General features: G+C 51.1%; 1 protein-coding gene across 2 annotated transcripts in view; it reads left to right on the top strand.

Annotated features, from left to right (window-relative positions):
• LOC143368874 (lachesin) overlaps positions 1-13696 on the top strand; it is a 288084-nt gene that overhangs the window by 13176 nt on the left and 261212 nt on the right. The gene's annotated exons all lie outside the window — the stretch shown is intronic.

Genomic DNA, 13696 nt, shown 5'->3' on the forward strand with positions numbered 1-13696 from the left:
GAAACATCGCCGATTTCTCTCCGGCGATCGTTTCAGCCGTGTCGTTCGGGCGTAGACAAACGTCCAGCGTGAAAGATGCAACGCGCTACCCCGAGCACTGTCCCCGTAATTGGTAATTAAGAAACGTTAGAGCGCTGCACGATTGCGCGGCGCGGCGGGGCGATAAACGCTTCAGAACGGAAACAAAAGATTTTTGCATAGCCCGGGCGACTGGGGGGTTTTAAACGCGCTGCATTACTTAGCCTCGTAATAACACCGGTGTACGAGAAGAGCCTCGTTAATTCGAGATATTGCGCGCACCGCTGCGTCGTTTGCGTTGTCTGAAAAAGTCGCGGGAACCTGTCCCTTTAATCAGAGTACCTTTTACCGTGGCCTGTTCGCGAGAAATAGTTGCCATTACCCGGTTAAACTTGGACCATTTACAAGCCCGTGTCGCGGGGTTGTTAAGCGAGGGAGGAGATTCTTCCTCAAATTACAGCCCCGTCTATTTTTCCCGGGGAATTTCGGCGGTCGTCTGCGGACGCCGACAGAGCCAGACATCTCTGAAGATTGTAATAAGCCAGGTTGCGAGTTTAAAGAGCCCCGACAACATCGCGGGTAGGCGGCAAATTCGAATCGCGTGTCAGAATCAGACGCGTCTGATAAGGGTTGAAAGCAGTCGCTGGCAGTTTGGGGGGGAGGTGCGTCCTGAAACTCGACGACGAGTCGGGAGCGGGCAGGACGACTGTCGAGGGCTGGGTTTAACGAAGGGCTTGGCAATCGCGCGTATATAACGTTTTGTCAATCGAGTCCCTCTGTTCGGACAGGCCTAGCCTAAGCTACGGTAGATAGTGGATCTTCTGATGCTAATAGGAAAATCGTAAGCAAGCTGGAGAGGCGGAACGTCGCAGCGACCGGACGGTAGAGACGGCGGAGAACAACGTAGTAGATTTGTCAAGAAAATATTTGCCTCCAGCTGGCAGGAATCGGTGCATTACGCTCTCGATAGGACCGACGGCGATATTAATTTATCCGTCGCCAGGCGGAGAGATAAATGACAGCGTGACAGAGGGGAAATCCGCTGGACATAAGCGATCGATCGGCCCTCTGCACTTGGAATATCCGTCATCCGTAGTTTAAATTACTCTGTCTCTCTCTCCGGGCGAGTAATCCAGCATATCCTGGACTGTAACGCGATATGGGGGACGGAAAGGGTTAACGGGGAAGCGTGGCGGGTGGAAAGGCGATAGAACGCTGGCAAGATAACTCTGTGTGCCCTCTCTTGTCAAGCCGCAACACGAGCCACGGTTTAATACAATGCCGTGTCGAGGCATGGCGGTAAGAGCGAAACAGAGGCTTAGCCTGCGGAAAGAGAGCGGAGGGCGCGGGGGCCTTGCTGGCGGCTTTCAGACGAAGAGAGAGAAACTTTCGCTCCGACAGCAAAATGCTGCGTGTGTCACTAAGTAAGCGTCTAGATTTGCTCGTCCTTCTCTACCCTTCCAGAAAAGCCAGTAGACTGGCTGGAGGATGTGTCAGGTTCAGCTGTGTATGTTTTGCGAGATCCCTTCTCGGTTTCTCTCCTCTCTTTTCGCCCCGTTCCCACCGTTACCACTGTCCCCAGCGCCTCTTTCGCTCCAAGGCTTGTCTGCCGCCTCTTTGTCTCTTGTACTCAGTTTCTGCCGTACGATTGTGCGGCACCCACTTGCGGATATCTCGCTATAATCCTTTCTCGCCGTGTCCCTGCTTCCCCCGGAGCTCTGCCTCTCATCCGCCGCCCCTTTCTCGTCTCTTCCAGACGACTACCAGGGCAGGGCCGAGGTTTTTGCCGCGGCGCCTGTGCGACCGAAATTTCGGATACTCGCGGCTAATCCTGACGACCGCGCTGCGGACCTCCTCGTCGCGACGAAGAAACGCTGGTGCCGTACGTTTCCTTGTTAGGAACTTGCTTGGCTCCTTCTTGCAGGTTCGGACCATCCCTCGCTTGACATACTCGCGAAACGATCGCTGGAGATTAATGTGACAGAAATATCGCTATCGTATCACGTTCCTTTCGCAGTATTTCGCTGGGACTGGAAGGAGTAGGTACATAGAGACTTCGCGTTGAACAAGCTCGAAATTAATTCTCAGCTTCAATTCTACTCCACTCCAGCTTCCATCTCAATCTCCGTCACTTCTGTGTCAGTAGCATTCCGGAAGCTTTGTGTAGCAACGAAACAGAAGGCATCTTCACAATCTATCCTCGGCGGTAATAGCGTTAGCATTCCACCGTCAATATTTGCAGGCGCGCAAGTAGAAGCGGTGGGTAATAGTCAGACACATTAACCGATTCGTGCTCGATCTTCCTCGAGACGAGACATTCCACGTAAGAATCCTATACTTCGCGTTCTCACCAGCCTCTCTAGCTCCTGCTCGCAAATTTTCGCTCGACGCTGCTCAGAGTCCCATCGATACGCGTCCATTAACTTCGCCAGGCTCTCGCCTAGCCGTGTAAACTGTCGTTTCGCTCATTAACAGGCGTGCTCAGTGGCGCGAATCATTCCATTCACCCTCACACGTACCAGCCAGCCATGCACGTGCACGCTCCGACGTTGGCGAGGTTCTTCGGCCACCTCTCTATGCAACAGGAACTTAAGCGGCGCGATTAGACTAGGGGCTGAAGGCGTCCACGATCCTGCACACCCCCCGCCAAAGTGCACGTTTCCCACGCGTATGGTTTCTTCATGAACTGCCAGATGAGTTTACGGGGCGGCTAATGGAATTATTTCTGGTCACCGCGCGGCAGGCAGCGGTAAATCGTGTCAGGAGGAACTTTCCGCGTTTCTGTGCCGCGACAAGGGCCATCCGGCACGGGCAGGAACGTTTCCGCGCGGCTCTTTGCGCTTCTCCCGCGGCTCCCGGACCTACCGAAAGATAAATATTTGCGAGCCCTCCATTACGCTTTATGGAACACTTTTCTCCCCCCCCCCCTCCCTCTCGCCCTCTCCGTGCCCGGGTTTTTTTTTTCTCAACGTCCGCGGGCCGCGCCAGCCGTATAATCATCGCAATTTGCGTGGACGCTTGGCAAATTTTGCCAGGCCCATCGCTAAGAAGCCACCCGTCCGTGCATCGCCTCCGCGCGCTCCCGTTTTTCAACGCTTCGCCCCCGAACCCCGCACCCCTCCTCCGCGTCCACGCCCGGGAATATTTATTTCCCTCGTTCGAGCATTCTCCAGATGCGAGCCTTCCCTCGAGGCTCGCGTCTCCGAGACGTTAATTTCCTGGATGATTTTTATGAATTAAACAGATTCAAGATCCCCCGGCCTCCCGAAGGGCGCGTGGATATTCCTCGGGGTGGTACAAACTTTTCACCGTCCATGTTTTATTAAGCTTGCGTCCCGCCGACACCGCACAGTGGGAGAAAATCGGTGCGTCACCGGCCAAAAATCTATGACTCTTGAACGGATGAAGATAAGGTAATAATTCTTTTTGCTTTAATGAAGTTGATGTGTCCTTCAGATAGCATTGCGTTACTTAATTACATTAACTAATACAATAACATTACTTACATTATTTCTATTGCGTAAACGGTTAGAGACGGATATCATTCTTTGCACACTCGCCAGGGACATATGGTAGAATAATACTACATTGACAGTCGAACGGTGAAACGTGGTGATTCTTTTGTTAAAATACTCAGAGTTTAATTATTTATTTAAAAAATATATATTTCAAAATATCAAGACAAAGAGTTAATCAAGATCTCTTCCGTATTATGTTACTTTCATCGGATCCTTTAATATCATCTTTGAGGCTGCAACAAAATGGGAAAGATATTCAAGAAGAGTGGCCAGAAGAAATATTTTTGAATATTAAATAGAAGAAATGTAAGTAATGCTATTGTATTAGTTAATGCAATTAAGTGTTACTTAATATAAGTAACGTAATGCTATCTAACTACTGAAGGACATTAAAGCAAAAAGAATTATTACTTTATCTTCATCCGTTGAAAAGTCATAGATTTTTGGCCGGTGACGCGCCGATTTTTTCCCACTGTGCGCCGCAGCGAACTCTGTTATCCTTCCGCGTTCTTCTATCGAGTTACGGTTCCGTTCTTTCTGTCGACTGCCTTTTGCCCGCGCAACCGTCTAATCAGAAAGCGAAACAAATCTCAAAGGGGATGAGCGCGGAGGCGTAGGTATAGAAAGCAGCCGGGAACTTTGGGAGCAGCATCAAAGTTCCACCGTGGAAACGTTCCGTGCACTTGATCCATTTACAGTATGAGCTCTCTTTGGCGTAGGTAAAAACAAGGAATCGATAGGAACGCGGGAGGCGCTCACCCCTCTCTGTTCTTCTACTTCCTCTTGCTCGCTCTCCCGCGGGGGTACATCTAAACTCGGGCAATGTGCTCGGAACGATCCGTACGTCACGGAAATAAAGGCTGTTGGAGCAAACGATAACTACCGCGAAGAAACAGCGCCAGAAACCGCACTCTGTAATTCAACGTGCACGCTCCAGGATCCCGCCAAATCGTTATTGTCATCGTTGCGAGTTCGTGTAACGTTATTATCCCCGGGCGTCGTCGCTCGGAAACCCCCCCGCGAACTATCGGAAAAGGATAATATTATGCCGCCGGTACCCTCCGTCGCTTTTTTCGCTATCGGGAAGTTTATTGAAGCTGAACGAGTTTAAAGGATTCCCCGGTCTTCGGCCGCCCTCCGCTCCCTCGCGCGGGATCATTCCTCATTCTCATTCGTTTAGCTCCCAGAGGTGATTTAGATCCCCGGATCGTTTCGGATCCCCCTACAATTATGCGCGAGCAAAGGAGCCCGGGAGATCGATAGAATCGTCCGAGGCGCAGTCACTTCGATTGGATGATTATTTCACGTCGCCTGTACTCGCGAATGGAAAGAAGCCTCGGAGAGACGCGTGCCGGCGGCGGAGGCAGGGAGGAGCGCAGCCGACCTCGTGGCAACGGATCGATCAATTAATCTCACTCGGGGATCTCGTCCGCGTACACACCCCGTCCACTCTCGCCTCGTTATTCGCGAAATATCCCGCAAGACGTATTACTCCCCTTTTTTAATCTTCCTCTAAGCTCGTCGCGTCCTTGCTCTTTATCGCGGCCTATCTCTTCGGGAGCAACGCATTGTGCTTCGCATTACAATATTGCGAGCAGCGAACGCGCGACCGAGCCAGAGGGAGGGGGTGGGCGCGGAAAAGCTGCGGGAAAAAGAGAGCGAGCTGGGTAAAAAAAAAAGGGGGGGGAAAAGGAAAGAGAGAAAGAGGAGGAGGAAGAAAGGGAGAAGCGAGGGACGCGCACGGATAAGGGGGCGGGTTCGGAAGGGGAGGAACGAGCGACAAACAGAACGTAGGTACACGTAGTTTCGCGGAGCGTGTAGGATGAGTAATGAAACGGTCACACACAGAGGTTCTCTAATCCCTGCGGATATAAGATGAAATCGTTCGGGGGGAGAGGATAACGGCCGGGCCGCCGGTAAACCGTGGAAACCGAAGAAAATCCTAGATCGTTACGCGGACCGCCGCCATCGTTTTTAGATTAGCCCTCGGCCAACCGTATATATTCCCCTCGTCACGCGAGACACGGGAATCGGCTGGAAAAGTCTCCGGAGCTTCGCGAAATCTCGATACGGGGACTGGCGGAAGCGTGCCGCTTCCTGGCAGGGAGAGTTTCGTAACTTCAAAGGCTCGATCGCGCTTAAATGTTTCACAGATTTATGGCGCCCGATAAGGGGAAACGTTGTGTCGGTCGTAAAAGAGTTTTCGCCCCCTTTCTTTTTGGCCCGTTTCATCGCGTTAACGGCGCAAGGAGCGTGGAAAAGTGAGCCGTAAAATTAGCACGCGACGAGAGCCGATCGCGGCGAGTGATCTTTAGGCTCGCCAGGGGCGCGGGATTCCGTGGCGCGGTCGCTGAATCGACTTAATTAGACTCCTTAATCCGTTTCTATAACGTCTTAACTCAGCCCCTTCCTACTTCCCGGCGGCATTCGCGTGCCAGTTTCCAGGTTCGAATTTAAAAAGGGCGACGAGCGAAAGGATCGCGGAAACGCCACTCGCCTGTCGAGTGAAATATCGCTCGGCGCGGCTGCTTGATTGCTCCGCGATCGATCTCAGAATTACCGGCCGGGGAATATTTAAAACAGCGGCTGGCTGTTGTCGGGCGCGATCTCCAGGCTCGAGTCGTTACTTCACCCTTTGTTCCCAGCGCCATTTGCAATCTCGTTGCTGATGCGATTCCCATCTCCGCTGGAACGATCTACCGTGCGTGCTCTTTTCGTCCTTCTTAGAATAAAGTACATTCGACTGCGAGCTCTAGCAGCAGGCTGAACTTCTCGATGGGGCGTTATCGTCCCGGTTACATTTCGTTCGCGAATCTGTGCGCGATTCGATCGCTGAGTAGGTACTACCTCCACCGACGATCCCTATATTATTCGATATTTTCCTTGGATCCATAAACAAACTGCACGTTTCAGGGCGAGAGCGCGCTGTGCAGCCGTCCGTGGTTATTCAATATTTATTTAATGCTGGCGAATGAGCGATCATTTATTTTTATCGGATCACTGGAAAATACGGTCGCGCGGCGGAGCATTATACCGAATGACGCGACAATTCGTTAACGCGCAGGTCCCGCGGGATGGTTTAGGTAATGTATACATATTGCATAACTCGCGCCGGTGTTACTGTGCATTCTGCATTCCCGTCCGCGTATAGCGCGCGCTCTTCCTCTCCCTTTTTCGCCTCTCCTCTTACTGCTCGTTAAATACCGTCTGCGCGATTCGATCGGCTGAAAGTTAAACAGAGTGACCGGTTATTATAGGCAAGACGGCAAACCATCATTTATTGATGTTAATTATCGAGCGGTGGCTCAACGCGATAAGTGCGGATTTAACGGTAGAATGATCAAGAGCGCTCAGTTAGATGGTATAAATAAATTCGTTCTGAACCGGTGAGACGCACCGCGGTTCATCCCGCGCTCGTAATTATCGTCGCCCCGGTCATATGAAAACTACGCTTTCCTTTGGTGTACCTGCACCGGAATCTATTATTCCATTTATTATTGTAATGATTTAGGTGCGTCGTGCCGCGCGTTAATATGATTGAAAGTCCTGTGTTTACGGGACGGTGGATTATGGTCGAATCGACTGCACGTTCATGCAGTCAATTCGGGTTAATGATTTCACTATTACGCTTCGGCATGGGCTCGTCGTTGGAGCACGTGGTATAACGCCGGGCTAATTTGCGACAGTAATATCGGGGCTGTTCCGAATTTACATATCTCTGCACTTTTGGCTGGGAAATCAAAGAGCAGGAAAGGCGATTCTATAGAATCGCCCCTAATAATATCGCCGAAACTCCGATTGGTTCGACGAGCCTTTATCGCGTATGAAAATTTTGTATTTGTGTTTTTGTTTTTCCTGTTAAACAGCACGGCGTTTCAAAGCCTATCCTCGCTTTATATTGCCCAACGAACTATAGTCCTTTTATCTATTTTCCTCCTCTCTCTCTTTTGAAAACAGATACGGCACTGTGCTCTGGATGTAGATTTTCTACTATTTTTGATTATTTTAAGTGGAAAACAAGTGATTAGGTTTAGGGTCAAGTGAATCACCGTCGTGTCCGCATTTCTACTCACCAAAATTTTAGCCTCACAATTCAATATACGATGTAACCTCTATTTCTCTTCGAAGGCATTTTATTTTTTGTTTATCATTATTTTATGCTCTACTGTTGTGTTATAAAACATCTCCATAAAAGATGTAACTTATTTTAACCTGAAAAGGCAACATATATTGTGAGCAGAAATACGGACATTTAAAGCATTATATTTAGTTACAAATTGCTAGTAGTTAAACATCTTGAAATATCTTTCTTAAATAGTTTTCGACTGGTAGATTTATTATTACAGAATTAATCAATTACTCTGCAATTTTTTTACACCTTCTTTCTGACCAGTAACCTCTTAAACGACCAGAAATTGGTTATTAGTTCTTCAATTGACATTTGCGTTTATTTAGTCGAATTGAAAAATTTATTTTTGTGGTTTTGGCCATAAAATCGCGGAATTTCCCCACTGTGCACCGGGAGAAAGGTGGTCTCACCCATCTTTGCCCAGTACCCGCCCCGCGATGCTTAACATCGGTGATCCAACGAGAACCGGTGTCTCCATCAGGCAACGGCCTATGAAAATTTATCCTGCTTAATTGAAAACAGGGGTACGTGCTGTTGCCGTGTCAAAAGATAAACATTGCGGCATGTATAGTTACTAGCTTTCAGGTTCTAATGGAAATGACCGCACCTTGCGTCGGTGTCCAACGGGTGCGCGTGTATTTACATTTCAGTATATAAAAATGTGACAGAGAGGGATGACGCGCATCGGCGTAGCGCGCGAAACATCGCGGACCTCCTCTTATGAGCGCAAACCAGCAAGTCCTCTTTCTCCGCGGATTACACAAATATTTTGTAAATTTTCCTCCTTCCACCCTGCCACCTCTATAATTGCTCGAAGGAGAAGTTTCGGAACGGTGCATACTATTTATCTGGTCCCACTACGAAGAGACAGGAGAAGCCACAGCTAAAGCCGCTGAGCGGTGGTAGGCGGGAGCGTAGAAATTGTCGCAGTGTCGATAAACGTACATAGCATTATTGAAGTCGCGCTGCGTACGTTGCTATTCCGACGCGCGCTCCATAAATCGCGTGCACGCGCTTTCGTATCGATCGGCATCGTGGAAACAGCCGGCGGCACGGCGGTGCTTCATGAATTTGTTCGAGTTACGAATCATTATGCGCCACGGGGCCCCGTATTGGAAGAAAATTTCAAGTCTACCACCGGCGATCTTTATTTGGCTCGTTTCGGCTCCATATTTGCTTACGCGAACGAGATTCCTATTGGAGCACTCATCGGTGCGCCCGCGTATCGCGAGTTATCGAATTTCGCTTGGAAAAAAAAAAAAAAAACGAGGACTTCTAGGGCAGAGTGGGGTTTCGATATTGGAATGTCAACGTTTGCACGTGACTGTGCAGGCTCGGTCGGGGAATTTCGTGACTTGCCCCGTCTCCCTACGCCACTGTCGCTCAGCGGACAAAAGTGCACGGACATGGGCATCAAATGTATGAGCAAGATCATTGTGAAAGAAACATTTCACGCTGATTACACTCTGTCTCGGAGCGCGGCGCGCGCTGTGCCCGTCTGCCCTTCTGATCTGCGAAGAGTTGCTCTTTAGGAATATTAATCCGCGAGGTATCATCCATTGAACCTTCTAATTGCTCCCCGCTCGACGGAGCGGGACTGCAGCGCCGACAGCGCGCGGCAGCGCGAGCTGAAGATCGGGAATTAAAGATCGACAAGTCCCATTTCTCTTCCTTCGCTCGGCTCTGTGCGCGGCGTAACCTGGTTTCGACCCTGTGCAAGCATCGCTTCGCGCGCAATACGAGGACGATAACATTGCGGCGACGGATCGCGTGGAAAAATGCTTGCGGATGCAAGGCGTAATGGGTGAAGGTAGATAAGTCGAGATAGATCTACTGGAAATTACGCGGGGAACGCGCACGTTGCACGGGGACGAGCACCGGGACAGACGTAACCAGGGATGATTTCTTTGCTCGGTATCGTCAAAGAGCGCGGGAGGAGGAAAAAAAGAACAGAGACGCGAGAAATAAAAGGTACGCGGCTCTTTGCTCGGGCGCGCAGCTCTATTGACGCGTTGCATCTGCTAAGAGCGTCCGACGTTCCTTCAGGGGCAAGAGGTTGGGCGAAGGAAATAAGCCAGTGTCGGCGAGGGTTTTGTACGTTAGCGGCCTTCGTGAACAGAGAAGTCTTATTCACGCTGTTGTTTTTTCGCGGTTTTCGCGTCGAGCCCGACTCGGAATAGTTCTCAACGGCAACACCGGGCTTCGTGGTTCCTTATTAACGAACCTCGCCCCCGCATCTTCCGCCCCTGCCGTCTCTACACTCTCATTACTCAAGGATCTACGAGCCACGTTTGCCCCTGAACCGACGGTAGCCTATGAATAAGCCAAAGAGACGATCCAGGCCACGCGAGGAGCAGCCGTCCACGATGCGGCGGAGGCCACTGTCGAGGGGTGGATTCCGCCTGGCCACGAATTTCTGGACTGGCTCGGAAAGAGTATCGGGGGTGCCCTGCAGGCACGACACGAACCTGCGCAAGATATTGCTGCTCTGTGGCGGTCCAGACTTTCTACAGCCTGGGCATTCTCAGTCAAAGGCAATTGCTTGTTTATAGGCAGTATCCAATCTACATTGGACCGTGGGGCCGGGGGTCGGTATCCAAAGGGGGGAGAGGGTGGTATAGCTGGGCTACAGGTGCTTGAACAAACAAGATGTAAATTCGCCGTGGCATGGACCACCGGAGGAAGCAAGTAATTAGATGCGTTGTTGCGGGGTCCACCTTTGAACTGCTGCTTGGTATTAAGGGCACTGTTAACCCCCCTCTGGCCGTGCCCCTCCCCCGTTCGCTGCACTCTGTGTTCCCTTCGCTCAAACGCGCGCGCAGCACACGCACCGAGCGACGGAGGGTGCCTTTATACGCGCTCTCGTGGTTACGCTTCCTCGCGCGCGCGTCCGCGTGCCCGATCGCGCGACAAGAACACCGTAAGGACACACAAATTTCGACCGTAGGTGGTCCCCAGCGTTGTCCTCTGTCGCCTTGGCTAGCGGCAGCCCGGATCGGGTTGGTTCACCGGCGCGCTTCGGTCCTTTCGATGGAGATTAGAGCGAGTTTGGCAGCAGCGGCAGGCTAAGATATCACTTAGGCTAATGAGAAAAAGGCTTCTGTGTACGTCTCTGCTCCGCGTTGCCGCTTCTTCGATTTCATCATACTCGTCGACAGAAAGCTAGTTGAGAGACAAAGCGGTGGTAACGGGCACGTGTCCGCGAGGGGAAGGAAAGTTCCTCAAACCGATCCAGAGGTATCCAGCAACGTTCGCCCGAATCGAACACGTAACGGAAGCTGATGGAAGCCGTGCTAACAAAAGGATTCCGTTGGTTCAACAACACCGCGCCGAGCTCTCCTCGCTTTTTTGCTTTCCGCCCAAGTGTAAAATCTTTCCTTGACTCCTTATCGGTCGAGCCGGCGTGGGAGAGAGGATGAAAAAAGGGGAGGGAGAGTCGGAGGCGAGGAGTGGGTGGAAGGGTCTGTAAACTCACCGGAGTAGCAGCAAAGTCCCTGGAGGTAGCCTCTACTTTCAGTATTTACTACGTCCAAGGAAAAAGCAACGGCGGCTGGGAAGGATCGTGGCCCGCTCCTTTAGGAGGCAGCTTTCCTTCACCTACCGCCTCTATATTTTCCCTCCCTCGTCGACTCGAGGGGGGCCAACTCGGCAATTCGAGCCCTGTCCGTGCTCCTGAATTAAATACCCCATGAGGGACATATGTTTACGAGACTTCCCCACCTAGCGCCATGTTACTTCCACATTATACTCTCCCTGTTGCACTTCGTTCGGGGCTTAATTGCATCTTTGGGCCTTGCCGGCGGTTAGAGTAGTTGGATTCGGACGTGAGAGGCTCGGGAGCTCCGCGCCCACCCTCGGATCGGGATATCTATCTTTCCCATTGTTGGACCCCGCCAAAGGGAGAAGTAAGTAACGAGTCTCCTAACTGGATATCTACCTTTCATTTCGCACAGCTATGAGCCGCTCCCAGCAGCGCTCCTTTCACGAGCAACTCCGGAATTATCTCCCTTCTTTCGCTCGTCCTTTAATATCCTCTATCGATCCGAAAAATCGTGCATCGAGAGGTTCGACAGCGCGAAAAGGGCACGTACAGAGGGGAATTCCCCGGATGTCGTAACGAAGGTCCTTGAGCATCCAGAGGCGGGGGACCCAGGGCGTCAGACAAACGAGCACAGCGAAAGAGCTTGCAAAACGCACGCAGCACAGACTACACCGAACTATATCAAACAACGCGACGGTTAATATCGGATTCCGTTAGAGGGAGGGGACGCAGGGGTCGAACGTGTTTCTCGTTAAGTGAAGCAATTACCCGGGACCTATCTATTACTTACAACAGCGTCAGCAACCACCGCAGCCTTTTCGTTTTCAAGACCTGCCACGAGGCTACGTCACAGCCTGCAGACCTCCGCATTTATCCGCGCCACTATTTCCGTCATTTTTCTCTCGCTTTTCATCAGCTGGATCGCCCGGCAATCGCGTTAGTTTCGGCAGCTATTGCTCCACGCTCTTGCTAGTCTTCCTCCTTCCGTCTCGGAAGAAAAGTTCCCTTCTTAATGCAACTTTATCTATTCGCGTCCAACGACACATCATCGACGGCGGAGTATTTTCACCATGAGAGGAACAATGGCCCGTCTGGCAAATTCGATTTTGTGCCCGTTCGGCAGCCTTTCCGCGTATCTGCGAATTATCGTGGCGGAACGAAGAAATTGGCCCGCCGGCGGGTGCACGGTAATTTTTAGCCGTGGACCGTGTCAATTTTACTTCACGCCACGGCGCGCGGCACGCGTCGGCGGAGTTGTAAATAATTAACGAACGTCGCTCTTTCCATCGTTAACATCCTGCCCGTTATTGGCACTTCCTATTAGAGCAGTGTTGCCTGGGATCACGTCGTTGCGCAAAAATTCGTTGTACGTGGATCGAACGAGCCACCGTGCACGCCCGGCCCTGGGACGTGTATCGCCGGTGTGTCCGGGGCGACGGTTTGCGAAGTTTCTCTAAAATGATCGGGGCAACTTTCGAATCGCATCCATTAAAATGCGCGCACCAGTTCCGGGGAGTTTCTCTTTGCTCGTGTCTAGCTCCAAGTTGTGTCCGACACTGAAACTTCCCTTCGACGCTATTGACTAGCCGTGAAGTTACTTTCAAACGTGAACGTACTAGCACTCATAAGCGTTCGATGTGCTTTTATTTCCCTTGATTATGCGCTGGAACGTCTCAGCTTCCGACTGCACGTGCGCTTTGAATCTTAATTCCCTTTGTTATCTCTCACCCGGTATGTCGAACCGCCGCGATCGATCTCGTAAATTGGAGACGGTCCCCTTTTAAGTCCCAAGACGAATCGTCGACCGGTAATTGCGAGGCTGCGGGCTTTCGGATAATTTATCGGAGATAATTTCGCGATACAGAGGAAAGCAGCTCTCCCCCTTTCGCCGTGGAGAATAGAGTAGGCGTGTTCCTATTTAAAATCAGTGTCTCTTGAACGCGAAGATTCTCGCCACCCTTCTTCCGGACTTAATCCGCCCGATGCTCCCGTTGATTGTATTTTCCATAAAACTACAACAGCCGAGGAAGCTTTACGAGGTGATGTGAAAGTAACGGTTTGGACGGAGGAGTGGACGTATAATAGAGCGCTTGACATTCTTTTGTCTCGTCGGGACGGCCTATCTTCTTAGATCGTATCAGCTAATTACTCGGCAGGGCAATTATTGACCGAGCCGGATGAAGCGCAGCCTTTTGCTCGATACTTGAAGAGCGGTCGAAAATTTTCCGCACCCTCCTCTCCGGAGAGGAGCGCCGGTGGTTGAGAGGGCCAACGGTTGCGAAATAGTTTCGCGTAATTTTTCGTCCGATAGCGGACGGTTTATTGCCAAGTACTCATTTAAGGACAATACCACGCTCCCCGCGCAGCGATTTATCAATGTAAAGTATGCGCATTCAATCTACGCGGAACAACCCTCCAGACACTTTTCAACATCATCCTCCTCGATTTTTTCACACAATCATCCGCGGCTCCGAGAGGTATCGTCGTGGA

This window comes from Andrena cerasifolii, chromosome 5 (assembly GCF_050908995.1).
Source record: "Andrena cerasifolii isolate SP2316 chromosome 5, iyAndCera1_principal, whole genome shotgun sequence".
NCBI lineage: Eukaryota > Metazoa > Arthropoda > Insecta > Hymenoptera > Andrenidae > Andrena > Andrena cerasifolii.